Raw genomic sequence first — 23,663 nt, 5'->3', positions numbered from 1 at the left:
CAGTGTAAAACCCTGACCCAGTAAAGCGTAAAGCACGGACCCAGTACAGTGTTAAGCCCTGACCCAGTACAGTGTAAAGCCTTGACCCAGTACAGTGTAAAGCCCTGACCCAGTACAATGTAAAGCCTTGCCCCAGTACAGTGTAAAGCCCTGACCCAGTACAGTGTAAAGCCCCGACCCAGTACAGTGTTAAGCCCTGACCCAGTAAAGTGTGAAGCCCTGATCCAGTACAGTGTAATGCCCTGACCCAGTACAGTGTAAAGCCCTGAACCAGGCCTGACACAGCCCTGACCCCTGATCCAGTACAATGGCCCAGCAGACGGTCGAGTAGAACAATGGTCCACTCTGGGTCATGCTCGGTCTCTGTGTCAACTCAGTCTCTGTGTCAGTCTCGGTCTCTATCTCCGTCTCCGTGTCAGTCATAGTCTCTGTCTCTGTCTCCGTGTCAGTCTCTATCTCTGTGTCAGTCTCAGTCTCTCTATCTCCGTGTCAGTCTCCATCTCTGTGTCATTCTCAGTTTCTGTCTCAGTGTCAGTCTCAGTCTCTGTCTCTGTGTCAGTCTCTGTCTCTGTGTCAGTCTCAGTCTCTGTTTCCATGTCAGTCTCTGTGTCAGTCTCTGTCTCTGTGTCAGTATCAGGCTCTGTTTCCATGTCAGTATCTGTGTCAGTCTCTGTCTCCGTGTCAGTCTCAGTCTCAGTCTGTGTGTCAGTCTCAGTCTCTGAATCAGTCTCTGTGTCAGTCTCAGTCTCCGTGTCAGTCTCAGTCTCTGTCTCCGTGTCAGTCTCAGTCTCCGTGTCAGTCTCTGTCTCCGTGTCAATCTCTGTCTCTGTCTCCGTGTCAGTCTCAGTCTCTGTCCCCGTGTCAGTCTCTGTCTCCGTGTCAGGCTCAGTCTCTGTCTCAGTCTCCGTCTCAGTCTCAGTCTCTGCCTCAGTCTCCGTGTCAGTCTCAGTCTCCGTGTCAATCTCTGTCTCTGTGTCAGTCTCAGTCTCTGCCTCAGTCTCCGTGTCAGTCTCAGTCTCTGTCTCCGTGTCAGTCTGCGTCTCTCTGTCTCTGTGTCAGTCTAGGTCTCTGTCTCCGTGTCAGTCTCTGTCTCCATGTCAGTCTGCGTCTCTCTGTCTCTGTGTCAGTCTCAGTCTCTGTGTCTCTGTGTCAGTCTCTGTCTCCGTGTCAGTCTCAGTCTCTCTGTCTCCGTGTCAGTCTCTCTGTCTCTGTGCCAGTCTTTGTGTTGGTCTCCATTTCTGTCTCTGAGTCTGTCTCTGTGTCTGTCTCTGTCTCTGTGTCAGTCTCTGTGTCAGTCTCTGTGTCGGTCTCTGTGTCTGTCTAGGTCTCTGTGTTAGTCTCTGTGTCAGACACCGGGTCAGTCTCTGTGTCGGTCTCTGTGTCATTCTCGGTCTCTGTGACAGTCTAGGTCTCTGTGTCAGTCTAGGTCTCTGTGTCAGTCTCTGTGTCAGTCTAAGTCTCTGTGTCAGTCTCGGTCTATATCTCTCTTTCGGTCTCTGCAGTGAAGTTATACTGAAGATAAGAAGTGATATGAATAAACAATTAACAAAGTGTGTGTGCATGTTTTTATTATTTTAGAAAAATATATATTTAAACTTCATTTAAATTGGCAGTTAAGAACAAATTCTTATTCACAATGACAGCCTACCAAAAGGCCTCCTGCCGGCACGGGGGTTGGGATTAAAAACAACACACATCATGACAAGAGAGACACCACAACACTACTTAAAATATTCAAATAGAGAGAGACAGGCCCTGATGATGTTCAGAGAGATTAAGTCCAGAGAGACTTAATAAATGTTGATGATTAATGAAGTAAAAAACAAATAAAACAATTTTCTTTCCCGAATTTCAGGATTAAGAGCAAGTCTATTCGCTGCAACTCCCCAACGGGCTCGGGAGAGGCGAAGGTCACGTTATGCATCCCCCGTTATGCATCCCCCAAAAACTATGTTTCTTAACACCCACTCCCTTAACCCAGAAGCCCTCTGCACCAATGTGTCGGAGGAAACACTGTTCAAATGACAACCGAGGTCAGCCCCGCCACAAGGAATCGCTAGAGCACAACGAGACAAGTAAAACCCCCCCCGGCCAAACCCAGACCTATTTTGCACCACCCGAATCGAACCCCAGGCTGTAGTGACACCACAACACTGCAATGCAGGGCCTTAGACCACTGCGCCACTCGGGAGGCCAGTAACTTCCACTTTGATCACAGAGTGAACACAGACTCTGACCCTGTGTTTCAGGAAGCCACGTCTGCATGACCGCACTAGTGAAGTGAGTGTGTGTGTGTGTGTGTGTGTGTGTGTGTGTGTGTGTGTGTGTGTGTGTGTGTGTGTGTGTATGTGTGTGTGCGTGCATGCGTGCGTGTGTGTGTTACAGACAATGAGAGAGATACACATCAGAGAGAGACCTCTACATGACCGTGTTCATGCGTGGGCGCCTGTTTCATCGTGTTTCACAGTCACACTGTGTCTTTTGTGCTCTTATCCTCTTTTGCCTCCTTAAAGCTGCAATATGTAACTTTTTTGGGCGACCCGACTAAATTCACATAGAAATGTGAGTTATAGATCTGTCATTCTCATTGAAAGCAAGTCTAAGAAGCGGTAGAGTTGTTTTATGTGCGCTATTTCTATGCTTCCGGTTCTTAAGTTTAGTTTTTGTGTCTTTTACTTTTGGTTTTGTACACCAGTTTCAAACAGTTGAAAATACATTTTTGGGGGTTATGGAAAATATATTTCACAGCAGTTTAGATGGTATGATGATTCTCTACACTATACTTTCTATACTTACTATACTATACTATACTTTCTATACTTTCACATGAACTGAAATTAGGCGAACTATTAGAATTTTAATAACGAGGAAATGTCGGAGTGATTTCTGCATAGTGCATCTTTAATATACTGTTCTGTGTATGTGTCTCTGTGTGTGTGTGTGTGTGTGTCTGTGTGTGTGTGTGTGTCTGTGTGTGTGTGTGTGTGTGTGTGTGTGTGTGTGTGTGTGTGTGTGTGTGTGTGTGTGCGTGTGTGTGTGTGTGTGTGTGTGTGTGTGTGTGTGTGTGTGTGTGTGTGTGTGTACCCCATAATGACATCACAATACCGCATAATGACAATGCAATAATCGAAATGTTAACAAATGTATTAAAAATAAAATCCAGAAATACCTTATTTATATAAGTGATCAGACTCTTTGCTATGGGACTCAAAGTTGACCTCAGGTGCATCCTGGTTCCATTGATCATCCTTGAGATGTTTCTACAACTTGATTGGAGTCCACCTGTGGTAAATTAAATTGATTGGACATGATTTGGAAAGGCACACACCTGTCTATTTAAGGTCCCACAGTTGACAGTGCATGTCAGAGCAAAAACCAAGCCATTCGGGTCGAAGGAATTGTTCGTAGAGCTCCAAGACATTGAAGGTCCCCAAGAACACAGTGGCCTCCATCATTCTTAAATGGAAGAAATATGGAACCACCAAGACTCTTCCTAGAGCTGGCCGCCCGGCCAAACTGAGCAATCCGGGGAGAAGGGCCTTGTGGAGATGGGAGAACCTTCTAGAAGGACAACCATCTCTGCAGCACTCCACCAATTAGTCCTTTATGGTAGAGTGGCCAGACGGAAGCCAGTCCTCATTAAAAGGCACATGACAGCCCGCTTGGAGGTTGGCAAAAGGCACCTGAAGGACTCTCAGACCATGATGATCAGATCTGATGAAACAAAGATTAAACTCTTTGGCCTGAATACCAAGAGTCATGTTTGGAGGAAACCTGGCACCATCCCTACGGTGAAGCATGGTGGTGGCAGCATCATGCTGTGGGGATGTTTTTCAGCAGCATGGACCGGGAGACTAGTCAGGATCGAGGGAAAGATCCTTGATGAAAACCTGCTCCAGAGCGCTCAGGATGTCAGACTGGGGTGAAGGTTCACCTTCCAACAGGACAACGACCCTAAGCACACAGCCAAGACAACACAGGAGTGGCTTCTGGACAAGTCTCTGAATGTCCTAGAGTGGCCCAATCAGAGCCTGGACTTAAACCCGATCCAACATCTCTGGAGAGACCTGAAAATAGCTGTGCAGCAACACTTCCCATCCAACCTGACAGAGCTTGAGAGCATCTGCAGGTAAAAATGGGAGGTGTGCCATACCCAAGAAGACCAGAGGCTGTAATCACAGCCAAATGTGCTTCAACAAAGTACAGAGTAAAGGGTCTGAATACTTATGTAAATGTGATATCTGTTTTTTATTTTGAATAAATTAGCAAACATTAAAAAAAAGTTGTTTTGCTTTGTCGTTATGGGGTATTGTGTGTAGATTGTTGAGTTTTTTTTCATAAAGAAAAATCAATTTTAGAAGAAGGCTGTAACGTAACAAAATGTGGAAAAAGTCAAAGGGTCTGAATACTTTGCAAATACACTGTATCTTCCACCTCTGCTATGAATATGGATGAGAAGCAATTACATATCACACACTGTATCTGGATCCGAGGGTCTATTTATAGGGGTGTGAGGGGCGAGACTTATACACACACAAACACACTTTTCTTGTGTCTTAAAAATAGTTATGTTCTAGTAACACTTAGTACAAGGACAAAGTGTAGAAAAAAACTGTCTATATTGAAATACGATTTATACTCACTGTTAAAAACAATAAACAGTTATGAGAATAAGAGTATGAGAATGACTGAAATAGTCAAAGATTAAACAATACGTTTATATAGTCTAAGATTAAACAATACGTTTATATAGTCAAAGATTAAACAATACGTTTATATAGTCTAAGATTAAACAATACGTTTATATAGTCAAAGATTAAACAATGAAATTAAATAGTCTAACATGCTGACCAAACCGGACGCGCATGTTGATGTTGTACCCTCACACCAGACACGATCATATCAAAACAAACTCTGAACCAATTATATTAATTTGAGGACAGGTCGAAAAGCATTAAACATTTATGGCAATTTAGCTAGCTAGCTTGCTGTTGCTAGATAATTTGTTTTGGGATATAAACATTTGGTTGTTATTTTACCTGAAATGCAAAAGATCCACTACTCTGACAATTAATCCACAGAAAAAACAATCAACCGAATTCCTTTATCGTCATGCACAAGTTCCTCTACCTCCTTCCTCGGGCTTCTTTTTGACCAAATTTACCGTGTGTTAGTACAACCGACTGGATGTCAGTTCATCTTTCAATCACCCACGTGGGTATATGCTCCTAAACACCAATGAGGAGATGGCACGTGGGTATATGCTACTAACAACCAATGAGGAGATGGGAGAGGCCGGACTTGCAGCACGTTGAGTGTCACAAATATAATTCTATTTTCGATTTTAGCGCCTAGCCACGCAGTCGCTCGCTGAGGTGCGCGAGCAGTCTGGGTGCAATAATTGAATAACATGTTTGTGTAAATAATTTTGCAACACTCGTGCACGCGACGTAATTGTCTTAGATATTGCATTTACAACCTGTAATTTAACCTGTAATTTAAATAGATTTTTATTTGGATTTCATGTAATGGACATACACAAAATAGTCCAAATTGGTGAAATGAAATGAAAAAAATAAAAATTCTAAACAATAAAATGAAGAAGAACCAGTTAAATAGGAGTCGCACAGTGTGTATGTGCGTGTGTCTGTGTTTGTGCGTGTGTGTGTGTGATTGATAGTAGCTATATTAAATAGTGAGTCTCTCCCTGAGAGAGAGAGATCACCTCACTATATGACAGGTTAGTGTGGAAAATATGAAACCATTTCTCTTTCCCAGACTAACAGATTGCACCTGGGGCCTGAATGGGAACACGTGTTTGGATGGACCACCGCAGATGGACCACCGCAACAATTATATTTTTTATTTGATTTGAACTTTATCTAATCCAAGAAGTCCCACTGAAGGGCAGGTTCCAGTACAGTATGTGTAACAAGAGGTTTGGGGTAAAATACTAAAAGTATCTTTGTTTTAGATTTAAATCGTTTTAAGGCTAATGACATGCGTGTTCTATAACAATTCAGTTCAAATAACGTTGAAGGAGACAGAAAAAACGATTTCGTATGACTTGGGCACTGTGTTTTTCGCAATGTGACATGTCTAAATGTTAACCTTTAGTTGAAGCCTCTTTATCAAACCCCCCTTTTTTTTTTTTCTCAGAAGATCCAGCATCATCCTCAGACAGTTGCTTTCATTTTTGGGTCAAATTCTCATTTCTGGATAAGACTTAAAATAGTGGATCAAATCTTGCTATGTGACATATATGGAAGAGTATTGTGGCCCATGAGAAGAGAAAAAAAAATTAACAGCAATGGCTGTGGCTTGATTTCGTTGATAGATTTAGATACAGTGCCTTGCAAAAGTATTCATCCCCCTTGGCATTGCTCCTATTTGGTTGCATTTCAACCTGTAATTTAAATAGATTTTTATTTGGATTTCATGTAATGGACATACACAAAATAGTCCAAATTGGTGAAATGAAATGAAAAAAATAAAAAAAATAAAAAAATGTAAAACAGAAAAGTGGTACAAGCATATGTATTCATATGTATTCATATGTATTCACCTCTTTTGCTATGAAGCCCCTAAATTAGATCTGGTGCAATCAATTACCTTCAGGAGTTGCATAATTAGTTAAATAAAGTCCACCTGTGTGCAATCTAAGTATCACATGGTCTCAGTACCTGTTCTGAAGGCCCCAGAGCCTTCAACAAAACTAAGCAAGGGGCACCACAAAGCAAGCGGCACCATGAATACCAAGGAGCTCTCCAAACAGGTCAGGGACAAAGTTGTGAAGAAGTATCCAACTGAATTGTATCCAACTGAATCACAACTTGCGGACTTGTTTACGTGTTGCTGTGCGTTTTGTTGCCAACCTTACTTTGCTACCTGACAACTTTACGGTTTTTACTTTTCAATTACCTTTTATATTTTTGGTTTATCCCTCACTCAACTTTTTTTTCATTAAACTTTTTCACTCCGGACGCTTTAGCTGGACATGGTTCGTCAGGACCTCCAACAGCCGAAGCTAAGTAGTAACATTAACATGATGCCACCTAATTGCAGTCGCTGTTCTCATAATATACAGGAGAACGATCGCCTTATGGCGAGGATAGCTGTGCTGCAAGCCCAGCTTCAGACGCAATTGTTAGGCAAGGGTAATTTCAGTGTAGGAAAGGATGAAATAGATTCTGTGCCACCAGTAAGTACAGATAGTAACTTTAGTATAAATCTCCTCGCACGGTCCCGCAGCGGACAACTTTCTCACGGTTTCTGGAGGGAAATGCTGTAGGAATGCTGTAGGAATGCTGTAGGAATGCTCGACCTGTGTCGCTCATTCAGCCGAAAGAAACTTCCAACCGGTTTTCCCCATTAAGCAACGAGTCGGAGTCAGAGGCCGAGCCTTCTCTTGTCTCTACTCCTCCCATTACGGGGTCTGAGACGCCGAGCCTTCTCTTGTCTCTACTCCTCCCGTTACGGGGTCTGAGACGCCGAAGCTTCCCACCATTAGCTCTGATAAATTGAAAGCTCTAGTCATTGGCGACTCCATTACCCGCAGTATTAGACTTAAAATGAATCATCCAGCGATCATGCACTGTTTACCAGGGGGCAGGGCTACTAACGTTAGCCTTTTGTGACTAGGGGGCAGTATTTTCATTTTTGGAAAAATAACGTTCCCGTAGTAAACGGGATATTTTGTCAGGAGAAGATGCTAGAATATGCATATAATTGACAGCTTAGGATATAAAACACTCAAGTTTCCAAAACTGTAAAAATATTGTCTGTGAGTATAACAGAACTGATATTGCAGGCGAAAGCCTGAGAAAAATCCAATCCAGAAGTGCCTCATGTTTTGAAAGCGCTGCGTTCCAATGCGTCCCTATTGAGCAGTGAATGGGCTATCAACCAGATTACCTTTTCTCCATATTCCCCAAGGTGTCGACAACATTGTGACTTAGTTTTACGCATTTATGTTGAAGAATACCCGTAAGCGGCTACATTGCGCAAGTGGTTACCTGATGCTCTCAGAGTGATTCTCGCGTAAAATACAGAGGTAGCCATTATTCCAATCGGTCCTACTGAAAAAACGAATTGTCCCGGTGGATATATTATCGAATAGATATTTGAAAAACAACTTGAGGAATGATTAGAAACAACGTTTGCCATGTTTCTGTTGATATTATGGAGCTTATTTGGAATATTTTTCGGAGTTTTCGTGACTGCAATTTCCGGGCGATTTCTCAGCCAAACGTGAAGAACAAACGGAGCTATTTTGCCTACAAAAATAATATTTTTGGAAAAAAGGAACTTTGGCTATCTAACTGGGAGTCTCGTGAGTGAAAACATCCTAAGCTCATCAAAGGTAAACTATTTAATTTGATTGCTTTTCCGATTTCCGTGACCAAGTTACCTACTGCTAGCTGGACAAAATGCTATGCTACGGCTATCGATAAACTTACAGAAATGCTTGTCTAGCTTTGGCTGTAAAGCATATTTTGAAAATCTGAGATGACAGGGTGATTAACAAAAGGCTAAGTTGTGTTTCAATATATTTGAACTTGTGATTTTCATGAATAGGAATATTTTCTAGGAATATTTATGCCCGTTGCGTTATGCTAATTAGTATCAGTCGATGCTTACGCTCCCTCATGCAGGATGGGGAGTTACTAGAGGTTTAAGGCTAATCTGAAGATGGTGCTGGCTAAAGCTAAAACTGGCGAGTGTAGAGAGTATAGAAATATTGTTATCCACGTCAGCACCAACGATGTTAGGATGAAACAGTCAGAGATCACCAAGCGCAACATAGCTTCAGCGTGTAAATCAGCTCGAAAGATGTGTCGGCATCGAGTAATTGTCTCTGGCCCCCTCCCAGTTAGGGGGAGTGATGAGCTCTACAGCAGAGTCTCACAACTCAATCGCTGGTTGGAAACTCTTTGCTGCCCCTCCCAAAAGATAGAATTTGTAGATAATTGGCCCTCTTTCTGGGACTCACCCACAAACAGGACCAAGCCTGACCTGCTGAGGAGTGACGGACTCCATCCTAGCTGGAGGGGTGCTCTCATCTTATCTACCAACATAGACAGGGCTCTAACTCCTCTAGCTCCACAATGAAATAGGGTGCAGGCCAGTGAGCAGGCTGTTAGCCAGCCTGCCAGTATAGTGGAGTCTGCCACTAGCACAGTCAGTGTAGTCAGCTCAGCTATCCCCATTGAGACCGTGTCTGTGCCTCAACCTAGGTTGGGCAAAACTAAACATGGCGGTGTTCGCCTTAGCAATCTCACTAGGATAAAGACCTCCTCCATTCCTGTCATTATTGAAAGAGATCGTGATACCTCACATCTCAAAATAGGGCTACTTAATGTTAGATCCCTTACTTCAAAGGCAATTATAGTCAATGAACTAATTCCTGATCATAATCTTGACGTGATTGGCCTGACTGAAACATGGCTTAAGCCTGATGAATTTACTGTATTAAATGAGGCCTCACCTCCTGGCTACACTAGTGACCATATCCAACGTGCATCCCGCAAAGGCGGAGGTGTTGCTAACATTTACGATAGCAAATTTCAATTTACAAAAAAAAAATACGTTTTCGTCTTTTGAGCTTCTAGTCATGAAAGCTATGCAGCCTCAATCACTTTTTATAGCTACTGTTTACAGGCCTCCTGGGCCATATACAGCATTCCTCATTGAGTTCACTGAATTCCTATCGGACCTTGTAGTCATAGCAGATAATATTCAATTTTTTGGTGACTATAATATTCACGTGGAAACGTCCACAGACCCACTCCAAAAGGCCTTCGGAGCCATCATCGACTCAGTGGGTTTTGTCCAACATGTCTCTGGACCTACTCACTGTCACAGTCATACTCTGGACCTAATTTTGTCCGATGGAATAAATGTTGTGGATCTTAATGTTTTTCCTCATAATCCTGGACTATCGGACCACTATTTTATTACGTTTGCAATTGCAACAAATAATCTGCTCAGACCCCAACCATGGAACATCAAAAGTCGTGCTATAAATTCACAGACAACACAAAGATTTCTTGATGTCCTTCCAGACTCCATCTGTTTACACAAGGACGTCAGAGGACAAAAATCAGTTAACCACCTAACTGAGGAACTCAATTTAACCTTGCGCAATACCCTAGATGCAGTTGCACCCCTAAAAACTAAAAACATTTCTCATAAGAAACTAACTCCCTGGTATACAGAAAATACCCAAACTCTGAAGCAAGCTTCCAGAAAATTGGAACGGAAATGGCGCCACACCAAACCAGAAGTCTTCCGACTAGCTTGGAAAGACAGTACCGTGCAGTATTGAAGAGCCCTTACTGCTGCTCGATCATCCTATTTTTCCAACTTAATTGAGGAAAATAAGAACAATCCGAAATTCCTTTTTGATACTGTCGCAAAGCTAACTAAAAAGCAGCATTCCCCAAGAGAGGATGGCTTTCACTTCAGCAGTAATAAATTCATGAACTTCTTTGAGGAAAAGATCATGATTATTAGAAAGCAAATTACGGACGCCTCTTTAAATCTGCGTATTCCTTCAAAGCTCAGTTGTCCTGAGTCTACACAACTCTGCCAGGACCTAGGATCAAGAGAGACACTCAAGTGTTTTAGTACTATAGCTCTTGACACAATGATGAAAATAATCATGGCCTCTAAACCTTCAAGCTGCATACTGGACCCTATTCCAACTAAACTACTGAAAGAGCTGCTTCCTGTGCTTGGCCCTCCTATGTTGAACATAATAAATGGCTCTCTATCCACCAGATGTGTACCAAACTCACCAAAAGTGGCAGTAATAAAGCCTCTCTTGAAAAAGCCAAACCTTGACCCAGAAAATATAAAAAAACTATTGGCCTAGATCGAATCTTCCATTCCTTTTAGAAAAGGTTGTTGCGCAGCAACTCACTGCCTTCCTGAAGACAAACAATGTATACGAAATGCTTCAGTCTGGTTTTAGACCCCATCATAGCACTGAGACTGCACTTGTGAATGTGGTAAATTACCTTTTAATGGCATCATACCGAGGCTCTGCATCTGTCCTTGTGCTCCTAGACCTTAGTGCTGCTTTTGATACCATCGATCACCACATTCTTTTGGAGCGATTGGAAACCCAAATTGGTCTACACGGACAAGTTCTGGCCTGGTTTAGATCTTATCTGTCGGAAAGATATCAGTTTGTCTCTGTGAATGGTTTGTCCTCTGACAAATCAACTGTAAATGTCGGTGTTCCTCAAGGTTCCGTTCTAGGACCACTATTGTTTTCACTATATTTTACCTCTTGGGGATGACATTCAAAAACATAATGTTAACTTTCACTGCTATGCGGATGACACACAGCTGTACATTTGAAATTAAACATGGTGAAGCCCCAAAATTGCCCTCCCTAGAAGCCTGTGTTTCAGACATAAGGAAGTGGATGGCTGCAAACGTTCTACTTTTAAACTCGGACAAAACAGAGATGCTTGTTCTAGGTCCCAAGAAACAAAGAGATCTTCTGTTGAATCTGACAATTAATCTTAATGGTTGTACAGTCGTCTCAAATAAAACTTTGAAGGACCCTGATCTCTCTTTTGACGAACATATCAAGACTGTTTCAAGGACAGCTTTTTTCCATCTACGTAACATTGCAAAAATCAGAAACTTTCTGACCAAAAATGATGCAGAAAAATGTATCCATGCTTTTGTTACTTCTAGGTTAGACTACTGCAATGCTCTACTTTCAGGCTACCCAGATAAAGCACGAAATAAACTTCAGTTAGTGCTAAATACGGCTGCTAGAATCCTGACTAGAACCAAAACATTTGATCATATTACTCCAGTGCTAGCCTCCCTGCACTGGCTTCCTGTCAAGGCAAGGGCTGATTTCAAGGTTTTACTGCTAACCTACAAAGCATTACATGAGCTTGCTCCTACCTATCTCTCTGATTTGGTCCTGCCGTACATACCTACACGTACGCTACGGTCACAAGAGGCAGGCCTCCTAATTGTCCTTAGAATTTCTAAGCAAACAGCTGGAGGCAGGGCTTTCTCCTATAGAGCTCCATTTTTATGGAATGGTCTTCCTACCCATGTGAAGACGCAAACTCAGTCTCAACCTTTAAGTCTTTAATGAAGACTCATCTCTTCAGTGGGTCATATGATTGAGTGTAGTCTGGCCCAGGAGTGTTAAGGTGAACGGAAAGGCTCTGGAGCAACGAACCGCCCTTGCTGTCTCTGCCTGGCCGGTTCCCCTCTTTCCACGGGGATTCTCTGCCTCTAACCCTATTACAGGGGCTGAGTCACTGGCTTACTGGTGCTCTTTCATGCCGTCCCTGTGAGGGGTGTGTCACTTGAGTGGGTTGAGTCACTGATGTGATCTTCCTGTCTGGGTTGGCGCCCCCCGTTGGGTTGTGCCGTGGCGGAGATCTTTGTGGGCTATACTCGGCCCACAAGTTGGTGGTTGAAGATATCCCTCTAGTGGTGTGGGGGCTGTGCTTTGGCAAAGTGGGTGGGGTTATATCCTTCCTGTTTGGCCCTGTCCGGGGGTATCATCGGATGGGGCCACAGTGTCTCCTGACCCCTCCTGTCTCAGCCTCCAGTATTTATGCTGCAGTAGTTTATGTATCGGGGGGCTAGGGTCAGTTAGTTATATCTGGAGTACTTCTCCAGTCCTATCTGGTGTCCTGTGTGAATTTAAGTATGCTCTCTCTAATTCTCTCTTTCTTTCTTTCTTTCTTGTTCTGCCTGTGATTATTATTATTTGACCATGCTGGTCAGTTATGAACATTTGAACATCTTGGCCATGTTCTGTTATAATCTCCACCTGGCACAGCCAGAAGAGGACTGGTCATAGCCTGGTTCCTCTCTAGGTTTCTTCCTAGGTTTTGGCCTTTCTAGGTTAGTTTTTCCTAGCCACTGTGATTCTACACCTGCATTGCTTGATGTTTTAGGTTGGGTTTCTGTACAGAACTTTGAGATATCAGCAGATGTACGAAAGGCTATATAAATACATTTGATTTGATTTGAAGTACAGATCAAGGTTGGGTTATAAAAAAATATCTGAATCTTTGAAAATTCCACGGAGCACCATTAAATCCATTATTAAAAAATGGAAAGAATATGGCACCACAACACACCTGCCAAGAGAGGGCCGCCCAGCAAACTCACAGACCAGGCAAGGAGGGCACTTTAAAAAATACATATTTATTTCACCTTTATTTAACTTCTTGAATATAGGGGGCGCTATTTTAATTTTTGGATGAAAAATGTTCCCGTTTTAAACAAGATATTTTGTCACGAAAAGATGTTCGACTATGCATATAATTGACAGCTTTGGAAAGAAAACACTCTGACGTTTCCAAAACGGCAAAGATATTGTCTGTGAGTGCCACAGAACGGATGTTACAGAAAAAACCCAGATAAAAATTCAATCAGGAAGTGCCGCATTTTTTGAAACCGCCTCATGCCAATGACTCCTTATATAGCTGTGAAGGAGCTAGGAGTCAGCTTACGTTTTCCACGTTTTCCCCAAGGTGTCTGCAGCATTGTGACGTATTTGTAGGCATATCATTGGAAGATTGACCATAAGAGACTACATCTACCAGGTGGTCGCTTGGTGGCAATTATTGCGTAATCTCCAGCTGCAGTATTTTTCCGTTTGCTTCTGATGAGAAGCCAACTGCCACCACTGATAGATTATCGAATAGATATGTGAAAAACACCTTGAGGATTGATTCTAAACAACGTTTGCCATGTTTCTGTCGATATTATGGAGCTAATTTGGAAGTTCGTCGTTGTAAGTGACTGCATTTTCCGGTCTTTTTTTAGCCAAACGCGATGAACAAAACGGAGCTATTTCGTCTACACAAATAATATTTTTGGAAAAAATGAACATTTGCTATCTAACTAAGAGTCTCGTCATTGAAAACATCCGAAGTTCTTCAAAGGTAAATTATTTTATTTGAATGCTTTTCTTGTTTTTGTGAAAATGTTGCCTGCTGAATGATAGGCTTAATGCTATGCTAGGCTATCAATACTCTTACACAAATGCTTGTGTAGCTTTGGTTGAAAAGCATATTTTGAAAATCTGAGATGACAGTGTTGTTAACAAAAGGCTAAGCTTGTGTTTGAATATATTTATTTCATTTAATTTGCGATTTTCATGAATAGGAAACATTGTGTTATGGTAATGAGCTTGAGGCTATGATTACGCTCCCGGATACGGGATTGCTCGACGCTAGAGGTTAACCAGGTAGGCTAGTTGAGAACAAGATCTCATTTAAAACTGTGACCTGGCCAAGATAAAGCAATGCAGTTCAACACATACAACACAGAGTTGAAAAATGGAATAAACAAACATACAATCAATAATCATATAATCAAAATCTATATACAGCATGTGCAAATGAGGTAGGATAAAATAGGTAAGGCAATAAATAGGCCATGGTGATGAAGTAATTACTTAGGTAGATTGGATGGGCTAATTACAGACCAAACTAATCGGCACTAATCAGAGGCAACAAAGAGACCAAAGATAACCCTGAAGGAGCTGCAAAGCTCCACAGCGGAGATTGGAGTATCTGTCCATAGGACAACTTTAAGTCGTACACTCCACAGAGCTTGCCTTTACAGAAGAGTGGCCAGAAAAGCCATTGCTTAAAGAAAAAAATAAGCAAACACGTTCGGTGTTTGCCAAAAGGCATGTGGGAGACTCCCCAAACATATGGAAGAAGGTACTCTGGTCAGATGAGACTAAAATTCAATGCTATGTTTGGCGCAAATCCAAAACCTCTCATCACCCCGAGAACACCATCCAGTGAACCATGGTGGTGGCAGAATCATGCTGTGGATATGTTTTTCATCGGCAGGGACAGGGAAACTGGTCAGAATTGAGGGAAACCTGTTTCAGTCTTCCAGAGATTTGAGACTGGGACGGAGGTTCACCTTCCAGCAGGACATTAACCCTAAGCATACTGCTAAAGCAACACTCGAATGGTTAAGGGGAAACTAGTCAAAGCCCAGATCTCAATTCAATTGAGAATCTGTGGTATGACTTAAATATTGCTGTACCCCATTCAACTTGAAGGAGCTGGAGCAGTTTTGCCTTGAAGAATGGGCAAAAATCCCAGTGGCTAGATGTGCCAAGCTTATAGAGACATACCCCAAGAGACTTGCAGCTGTAATTGCTGCAAAAGGTGGCTCTACAAAGTATTTGCTTTGTGGGGGTTTAATGTTTTTTTTTGTCTTATTTCTTGTTTGTTTCACAAAAAGAAATACTTTTGCATCTTCAAAGTGGTAGGCATGTTGTGTAAATCAAATTATATAAACCCCCCAAAAATCTATTTTAATTCTAGGTTGTAAGGCAACAAAATAGGAAAAATTCCAAGAGGGGTGAATACTTTCACAAGCCACTGTATGTAAATAGAACAAATAAAACACCATGAATGGATAACATAAGATCATAGATACAAAGGACATATGTCCTTCAAACATGATTTGCAATGGATTGCAAAAACACAATAATCACAAGAATGGCTTTAGATCAAAGTCTATGTTGAGACCAAAAGGAGCCAAGGTCTTTACATTAAAGATCCAGGCAGGCTCTCGTTTTAACAATAATAATAATAAGTCTTATGTTTGGGGAAAATCCAATACAACACATTACTGAGTACATCACTCTCCATATATTCAAGCATAATGGTGGCTGCATCATGTTACAGGTATGCTTGTCATCGTTAATTAGAGGGCGGATCCTCTTTTTTAAAATTTTCGACTAAAATTACATACCGAAATCTAATTGCCTGTAGCTCAGGCCCTGAAGCAAGGATATGCATATTCTTGGTACCATTTGAAAGAAAACACTTTGACGTTTGTGGAAATGTGAAAGGAATGCAGGAGAATATAACGCAATAGATCTGGTAAAAGATAATACAAAGAAAAAACCATCATCTTTGAAATGCAAGAGAAAGGCCATAATATATTATTCCAGCCTAGGTGCAATTTAGATTTTGGCCACTAGATGCCAGCAGTGTATGTGCAAAGTGTTAGACTGATCCAATGAACCATTGCGTTTCTGTTCAAAATGCTGTATCAAGACTGCTCAAATGTGCCTAATTTGTTTATTAATAACTTGTCATGTTCAAAATTGTGCATTCTCCTCAAACAATAGCATTCTTTCAATGTAATAGCTACTGTAAATTGGACAGTGCAGTTAGATTAACAAGAATTTAACATTTCTGTCAATATCAGATATGTCTATGTCCTGGGAAATGTTCTTGTTACATACAACCTCATGCTAATCGCATTAGCCTACGTTAGCTCAACCGTCCCGTGAAAGGGACACCGATCCCAAAGAAGTTTTTAAGGACTGGAGAGTTTTTCAGGATAAAAAAGAAACGGAATGGAGCTAGGCACAGGGAAAACCCTAGAGGGAAATCTGATTCAGTCTGCTTTCCACCAGACACTGGGAGATTCATTCACCTTTCAGCAGAACAATAATCTAAAACAAATATACACTGGAGTTGCTTACCAAGAAGACAGAAAACAGTGAAGTGGTTGAGTTACAGTCTTCAATTAAATCTACTTGAAAATCTATGTCAATACCTGAAAATGGTTGTCTAGAAATATATCAACAACCAATTTGAGTTTATAGAATTTGAAAATAATAACGGGTGAATGTTGCGCAATCCATGTGTTGAAAAGTCTTAGAGACTTACCCCAAAAGACTGTAATCACTGTCAAAGGTGATTCTACAAAGTATTAACTCAGGGGTGTGAACACTTATGTAAATTAGATATTTCTGTATTATACCATTTCAAAAACAACAAAAAACAAACAAAAAAATAGTCTTTATAGGGTATTGTAGATGGGTGAGATTTTAAAAAGTATTTAATGAATATTGAATTCAGGCTGTAACACAACAAAATGTGGAATAAGTCATGAATACTTTCTGAATGTGGTGTAAAGCGATGTCATCTACAAAATGGCTTCCAACACTCTATTCTGCAAACTGGATGCAGTTTATCACAGTGCCATCCATTTTGTTACTAAAGCACCTTATACCACCCACCACCGCGACCTGTATGCTCTAGTCGGCTGGCCCTCGCTACATATTCGTCGCCAGACCCACTGGCTCCAGGTCATCTATAAGTCCATGCTAGGTAAAGCTCCGCCTTATCTCAGTTCACTGGTCACGATGGTAACACCCACCCGTAGCACGCGCTCCAGCAGGTGTATCTCACTGATCATCCCTAAAGCCAACACCTCATGTGGCCGCCTTTCCTTCCAGTTCTCTGCTGCCTGTGACTGGAACGAATTGCAAAAATCGCTGAAGTTGGAGACTTTTATCTCCCTCACCAATTTCAAACATCTGCTATCTGAGCAGCTAACCGATCGCTGCAGCTGTACATAGTCCATCGGTAAATAGCCCACCCAATTTACCTACCGCATCCCCATACTGTTTTTATTTATTTACTTTTCTGCTCTTTTGCACACCAGTATCTCTACCTGCACATGACCATCTGATCATTTATCACTCCAGTGTTAATCTGCTAAATTGTAATTATTCGCCTACCTCCTCATGCCTTTTACACACAATGTATATAGACTCCTTTTTTCTTTTTTTCTACTCTGTTATTGACTTGTTTATTGTTTACTCCATGTGTAACTCTGTGTTGTTGTCTGTTCACACTGCTATGCTTTATCTTGGCCAGGTCGCAGTTGTAAATGAGAACTTGTTCTCAACTAGCCTACCTGGTTAAATAAAGGTGTTCTCAACTAGCCTACCTGGTTAAATAAAGGTGAAATAAATTTTTGGGGGAGTAGTCTGTGAATGGTGTGTGTGTGTGGAGTGTGTGTGTGGGGGTGTGTGGTGTGTGTCTGTGTGGTGTGTGCCTAATCACATCTCTCTGTGTGCGTGGGGTGTGTGTGTGGGGGCTGTGTGTGTGTGTGCTGTGGGGTGTGTGTGTGTAGGGTGTGTGTGTGGTGTGTAGGGTGTGTGTGTGTGCGCACTTGCAAGTGTAGAGCTCTGCCTAATCACATCTCTCTGATTGGGTCTAAGTGGCAAGGAGATCCGGGCCCGTATCCACAAATCGTCTCAGAAAAGACAATTTGTCGTTTTACTCCTCCTCATACGTGCTGAAAACAGAGACGTTTTACTCTTCCTCATACGTGCTGAAAACAGAGACGTTTTACTCCTCCTCATACGTGCTGAAAACAGAGACGTTTTACTCCTCCTCATACGTGCTGAAAACAGAGACGTTTTACTCCTCCTCTTATGGGTAAAAATAGAAGCTACACATGAAGCCTCTTTAGTCATAAGAGTCACGCCTAGTCGACAGATATTTAGGACCAGCAGGAAAATAATCCTGTAGCAACAGGAAATGTGAATAATTATTTGGATTATATTTCATGGACATTTTTTTTAGGGCAAATAAAATCTGAAATTTCTAAGTGGAAATTACAACTTTATAATAAAAAAATAAAAAAAAGTTAAATTCGCTCAAAATTTACAGCAACAAAAGAGTGATCAAATTAAGATCCTACATCTGTATTCATGCCAACATATTATGGAAGAATTAAGAGTAGGCAAAGCGATCATGTCAGACAAATTATATCAAGCCTTTTAACAATGCAACATTTGATATACAGTTACGTTCACCGTGGTTGACTGAAGCGCACAATTGGTTTCACAGCTGGCGATGCCTCATCAAAGTTATTCCCCATCATTTGCAGTAATATCAATCAGCGTCATCACTATCTCTCCTTTGTGGTACCTCAAACTGAGATAAACCTTTATGAGCTGATTTCACTTGTCTTGGCAGTGTCTTAACATCATCCTAAAACCTTGTTCCCTACAGAGCACATTATTTTTTTTACCAGGACCCATAGAGCTCTGGTCAAAAGTAGTGCACTATGTAGGGAATAGGGTGCACAATGTACGGAATAGTGTGCACTATGTATGGAATAGTGTGCACTATGTAGGGAATAGGGCTCTGGTCTATAGTCATGCACTATGTAAGGAATAGGGTGCACTATGTAGGGAATAGGGCTCTGGTCTAAAGTAGTGCACTATATAGGGAACAGGCTGCCATTTGGGACGCAAGCTAAAAGGCTGAATGCATTATAAAGTGATGGATTACCCAAATTACACAGTCACTGTACAACTCTGGTAAGTGTTCAGCTGCTGCGGCTGCTGTGAAAGTAATGGGACCCAAACTCATTTCTACACTAATTTCCACATTAGTGTTTTATGCAAATAACACGTGTTCTGTAATTGTAACGCTTTCCCCACTTATTCATTCAACCATTCAGTCCTCTCACATGCAGACATTGTTCCCCAGGTGGTCCCTTGTAGCTCAGTTGGGTAGAGCGTAGCGCTTCCAACGCCAGGGTTGTGGGTTAGATTCCTACAGGGGACCAGTATGAAAACATGTATATGCACTCACAACTCTAAATCACTCTGGATAACTGTGTCTGCTCAATGACTGAAATGTTGTACATGTGACTGTATTTCTTGCCAATTTATCTGGTGCACTATGCCTTGCATAATGACATGAACACTAGCTCCTGGTGTTAGTTAATGCCTAGTGAACCAGTCTTTAGCTCAGTGGGATAACAGTGCTGCAGGTGTACATATCACCATGGTTCAAACTCAGTTCTACACTTCTAATAAGATATGACAGTGTTCCTAACAGGATTATAACTAGTCAACTATGATACATGAACTAAATATAAAACTAAATATAATATTGACAATAAATCAAGTTTAACCCAGTCCAATCCATTCCAACCTACTCCAGTCCAGTCCAACCTATTCCAGTCCAGTCCAACCTACTCCAGACCAGTCCAGTCCACCTACTCTCACAAGTCCAGTCTCAAATTGTTTAGAACACACAGTCTCGGCAGGTGTGTGTATGTGGAGAAGACAATGTCATGTCAGATAGTATAGTATAGCATAGTATGGTATAGTATGTTATGGTATAGTATGGTATGGTATGCTATTGTATAGTATGGTATGTTATGTTATGGTATAGTATGGTACAGTATGGTAAAGCATGGTATGTTATGGTAAAGTATGGTATAGTATGGCATAGTATAGTATTCAGCCATGCTGCCCTGTTCGGAGATACAGTGCCTTGCGAAGGTATTCGGCCCCCTTGAACTTTGCGACCTTTTGCCACATTTCAGGCTTCAAACATAAAGATATAAAACTGTATTTTTTGTGAAGAATCAACAATAAGTGGGACACAATCATGAAGTGGAACGACATTTATTGGATATTTCAAACTTTTTTAACAAATCAATAACTGAAAAATTGGGCGTGCAAAATTATTCAGCCCCCTTAAGTTAATACTTTGTAGCGCCACCTTTTGCTGCGATTACAGCTGTAAGTCGCTTGGGGTATGTCTCTATCAGTTTTGCACATCGAGAGACTGACATTTTTTCCCATTCCTCCTTGCAAAACAGCTCGAGCTCAGTGAGGTTGGATGGAGAGCATTTGTGAACAGCAGTTTGCAGTTCTTTCCACAGATTCTCGATTGGATTCAGGTCTGGACTTTGACTTGGCCATTCTAACACCTGGATATGTTTATTTTTGAACCATTCCATTGTAGATTTTGCTTTATGTTTTGGATCATTGTCTTGTTGGAAGACAAATCTCCGTCCCAGTCCTTTTGCAGACTCCATCAGGTTTTCTTCCAGAATGGTCCTGTATTTGGCTCCATCCATCTTCCCATCAATTTTAACCATCTTCCCTGTCCCTGCTGAAGAAAAGCAGGCCCAAACCATGATGCTGCCACCACCATGTTTGACAGTGGGGATGGTGTGTTCAGGGTGATGAGCTGTGTTGCTTTTACGCCAAACATAACGTTTTGCATTGTTGCCAAAAAGTTCAATTTTGGTTTCATCTGACCAGAGCACCTTCTTCCACATGTTTGGTGTGTCTCCCAGGTGGCTTGTGGCAAACTTTAAACGACACTTTTTATGGATATCTTTAAGAAATGGCTTTCTTCTTCCCACTCTTCCATAAAGGCCAGATTTGTGCAATATACGACTGATTGTTGTCCTATGGACAGAGTCTCCCACCTCAGCTGTAGATCTCTGCAGTTCATCCAGAGTGATCATGGGCCTCTTGGCTGCATCTCTGATCAGTCTTCTCCTTGTATGAGCTGAAAGTTTAGAGGGACGGACAGGTCTTGGTAGATTTGCAGTGGTCTGATACTCCTTCCATTTCAATATTATCGCTTGCACAGTGCTCCTTGGGATGTTTAAAGCTTAGGAAATCTTTTTGTATCCAAATCCGGCTTTAAAGTTCTTCACAACAGTATCTCGGACCTGCCTGGTGTGTTCCTTGTTCTTCCTGATGCTCTCTGCGCTTTTAACGGACCTCTGAGACTATCACAGTGCAGGTGCATTTATACGGAGACATGATTACACACAGGTGGATTGTATTTATCATCATTAGTCATTTAGGTCAACATTGGATCATTCAGAGATCCTCACTGAACTTCTGGAGAGAGTTTGCTGCACTGAAAGTAAAGGGGCTGAATAATTTTGCACGCCCAATTTTTCAGTTTTTGATTTGTTAAAAAAGTTTGAAATATCCAATAAATGTCGTTCCACTTCATGATTGTGTCCCACTTGTTGTTGATTCTTCACAAAAAAATACAGTTTTATATCTTTATGTTTGAAGCCTGAAATGTGGCAAAAGGTCGCAAAGTTCAAGGGGGCCGAATACTTTCGCAAGGCACTGTAATTGTAATTTTCCTAAGTTATTTTTTGTGGCACCTGACCACACAAATGAACAGTAGTCAAGGTGCAACAAAACTAGGGCCTGTAGGACCTGCCTTGTTGATAGTGTTAAGAAGGCAGAGCATCGCTTTATTATCGACAGACTTTTCCCCATCTTAGCTACTACTGCATCAACATTTTTTGACCATGACCGTTTACAATCTAGGGTTACTCCAAGCAGTTTAGTCATCTCAACATGCTCAAGTTCCACATTATTTATTACGATATTTAGTTGAGGTTTAGGGTTTAGTGAATGTTTTGTCCCAAATACAATGCTTTTAGTTTTAGAAATATTTAGGGCTAACTTATTCCTTGCCACCCACTCTGAAGCTAACTGCAGTTCTTTGTTAAGTGTTGCAGTCATTTCAGTCGCTGTAGTAGCTGGCGTGGATAATGTTGATTCATTTGCATATATTCATGCAATTAAAACAATTCATGCTTTACTCAAAGTAAGTGGCATGTCATTAGTAAAAATGGAAAAAAGCAAGAGGCCTAAACAGCTACCCTGAGGAGTTCCTGATTCTACCTGGATTATTTTTGAGAGGCTTCCATTAAAGAACACCCTCTGTGTTCTGTTAGACAAGTAACTCTTTATCCACACCATAGCAGGGGGTGTAAAGGCTTAACACATGCGTTTTTTCCAGCAGCAGACTATGATTGATAATGTCAAAAGCTGCACGGAAGTCTAACAAGACAGCCCCCACAATAATTTGATCATCAATTTCACTTAACCAGTCATGAATCATTTGTGCTGTGCTTGTTGAGTGTCCTTCCCTATAAGCATGCTGAAAGTCTGTTCTCAACAGTAGCTCTTGTACTTTTCACAATAATTTCACGAGGCCTAATTCACATGATGTGCCTACATACTTATAACTACTAACTAGGCTAATAAATAATCACATATTTTTATTTCAATTATTTCATTAACCTTTCAAGTTATCCCTTTAGATAGACATATTTTTTCAACAAGATATTTAATTTCCCTGCAAATCATTACGTCGCTATGGCACCCTGTTCCCTACATAGTTTTTTTTTTTTTTTACCAGGACCCATAGAGCTCTGACCAAAAGAAGTGCACTATGTAGGGAATAGGGCTCTAGTCTAAAGTAGTGCATATGTAGGGAATATGGCTCTGGTCTACAGTAGTGCACTATGTAAGGAATAGGGTGCACTATGTAAGCAACAGGGCTCTGGTCTAAAGTAGTGCACTATATAGGGAACAGGCTGCTATTGGGGACGCAAGCTAAAAGGCTGAATGCATTATAAAGTGATGGATTACCCAAATTACACAGTCACTGTACAACTCTGGTAAGTGTTCAGCTGCTGTGAAAGTAATGGGACCCAAACTCATTTCTACACACATTTCCACATTAGTGTTTTATGCAAATAACACGTGTTCTGTAATTGTAACGCTTTCCCCACTTATTCATTCAACCATTCAGTCCTCTCACATGCAGACATTGTTCCCCAGGTGGTCCCTTGTAGCTCAGTTGGGTAGAGCGTAGCGCTTCCAACGCCAGGGTTGTGGGTTAGATTCCTACAGGGGACCAGTATGAAAACATGTATATGCACTCACAACTCTAAATCACTCTGGATAACTGTGTCTGCTCAATGACTGAAATGTTGTACATGTGACTGTATTTCTTGCCAATTTATCTGGTGCACTATGCCTTGCATAATGACATGAACACTAGCTCCTGGTGTTAGTTAATGCCTAGTGAACCAGTCTTTAGCTCAGTGGGATAACAGTGTTGCAGGTGTACATATCACCATGGTTCAAACTCAGTTCAACACTTCAAACAAGATATGACAGTGTTCCTAACAGGATTATAACTAGTCAACTATGATACATGAACTAAATACATTTTCATGCAAAT

At 41.4% G+C, this 23,663-nt stretch overlaps 1 protein-coding gene across 1 annotated transcript in view; it reads right to left on the bottom strand.

Annotated features, from left to right (window-relative positions):
• LOC109873894 (relaxin receptor 2) overlaps positions 1 to 23,663 on the bottom strand; it is a 183,538-nt gene that overhangs the window by 118,063 nt on the left and 41,812 nt on the right. The window lies entirely within an intron of this gene.

This window comes from Oncorhynchus kisutch, linkage group LG29, assembly GCF_002021735.2.
Source record: "Oncorhynchus kisutch isolate 150728-3 linkage group LG29, Okis_V2, whole genome shotgun sequence".
In the NCBI taxonomy this organism is placed as follows: Eukaryota; Metazoa; Chordata; class Actinopteri; order Salmoniformes; family Salmonidae; genus Oncorhynchus; species Oncorhynchus kisutch.
This window is presented reverse-complemented; position numbering and strand designations above follow the sequence as displayed.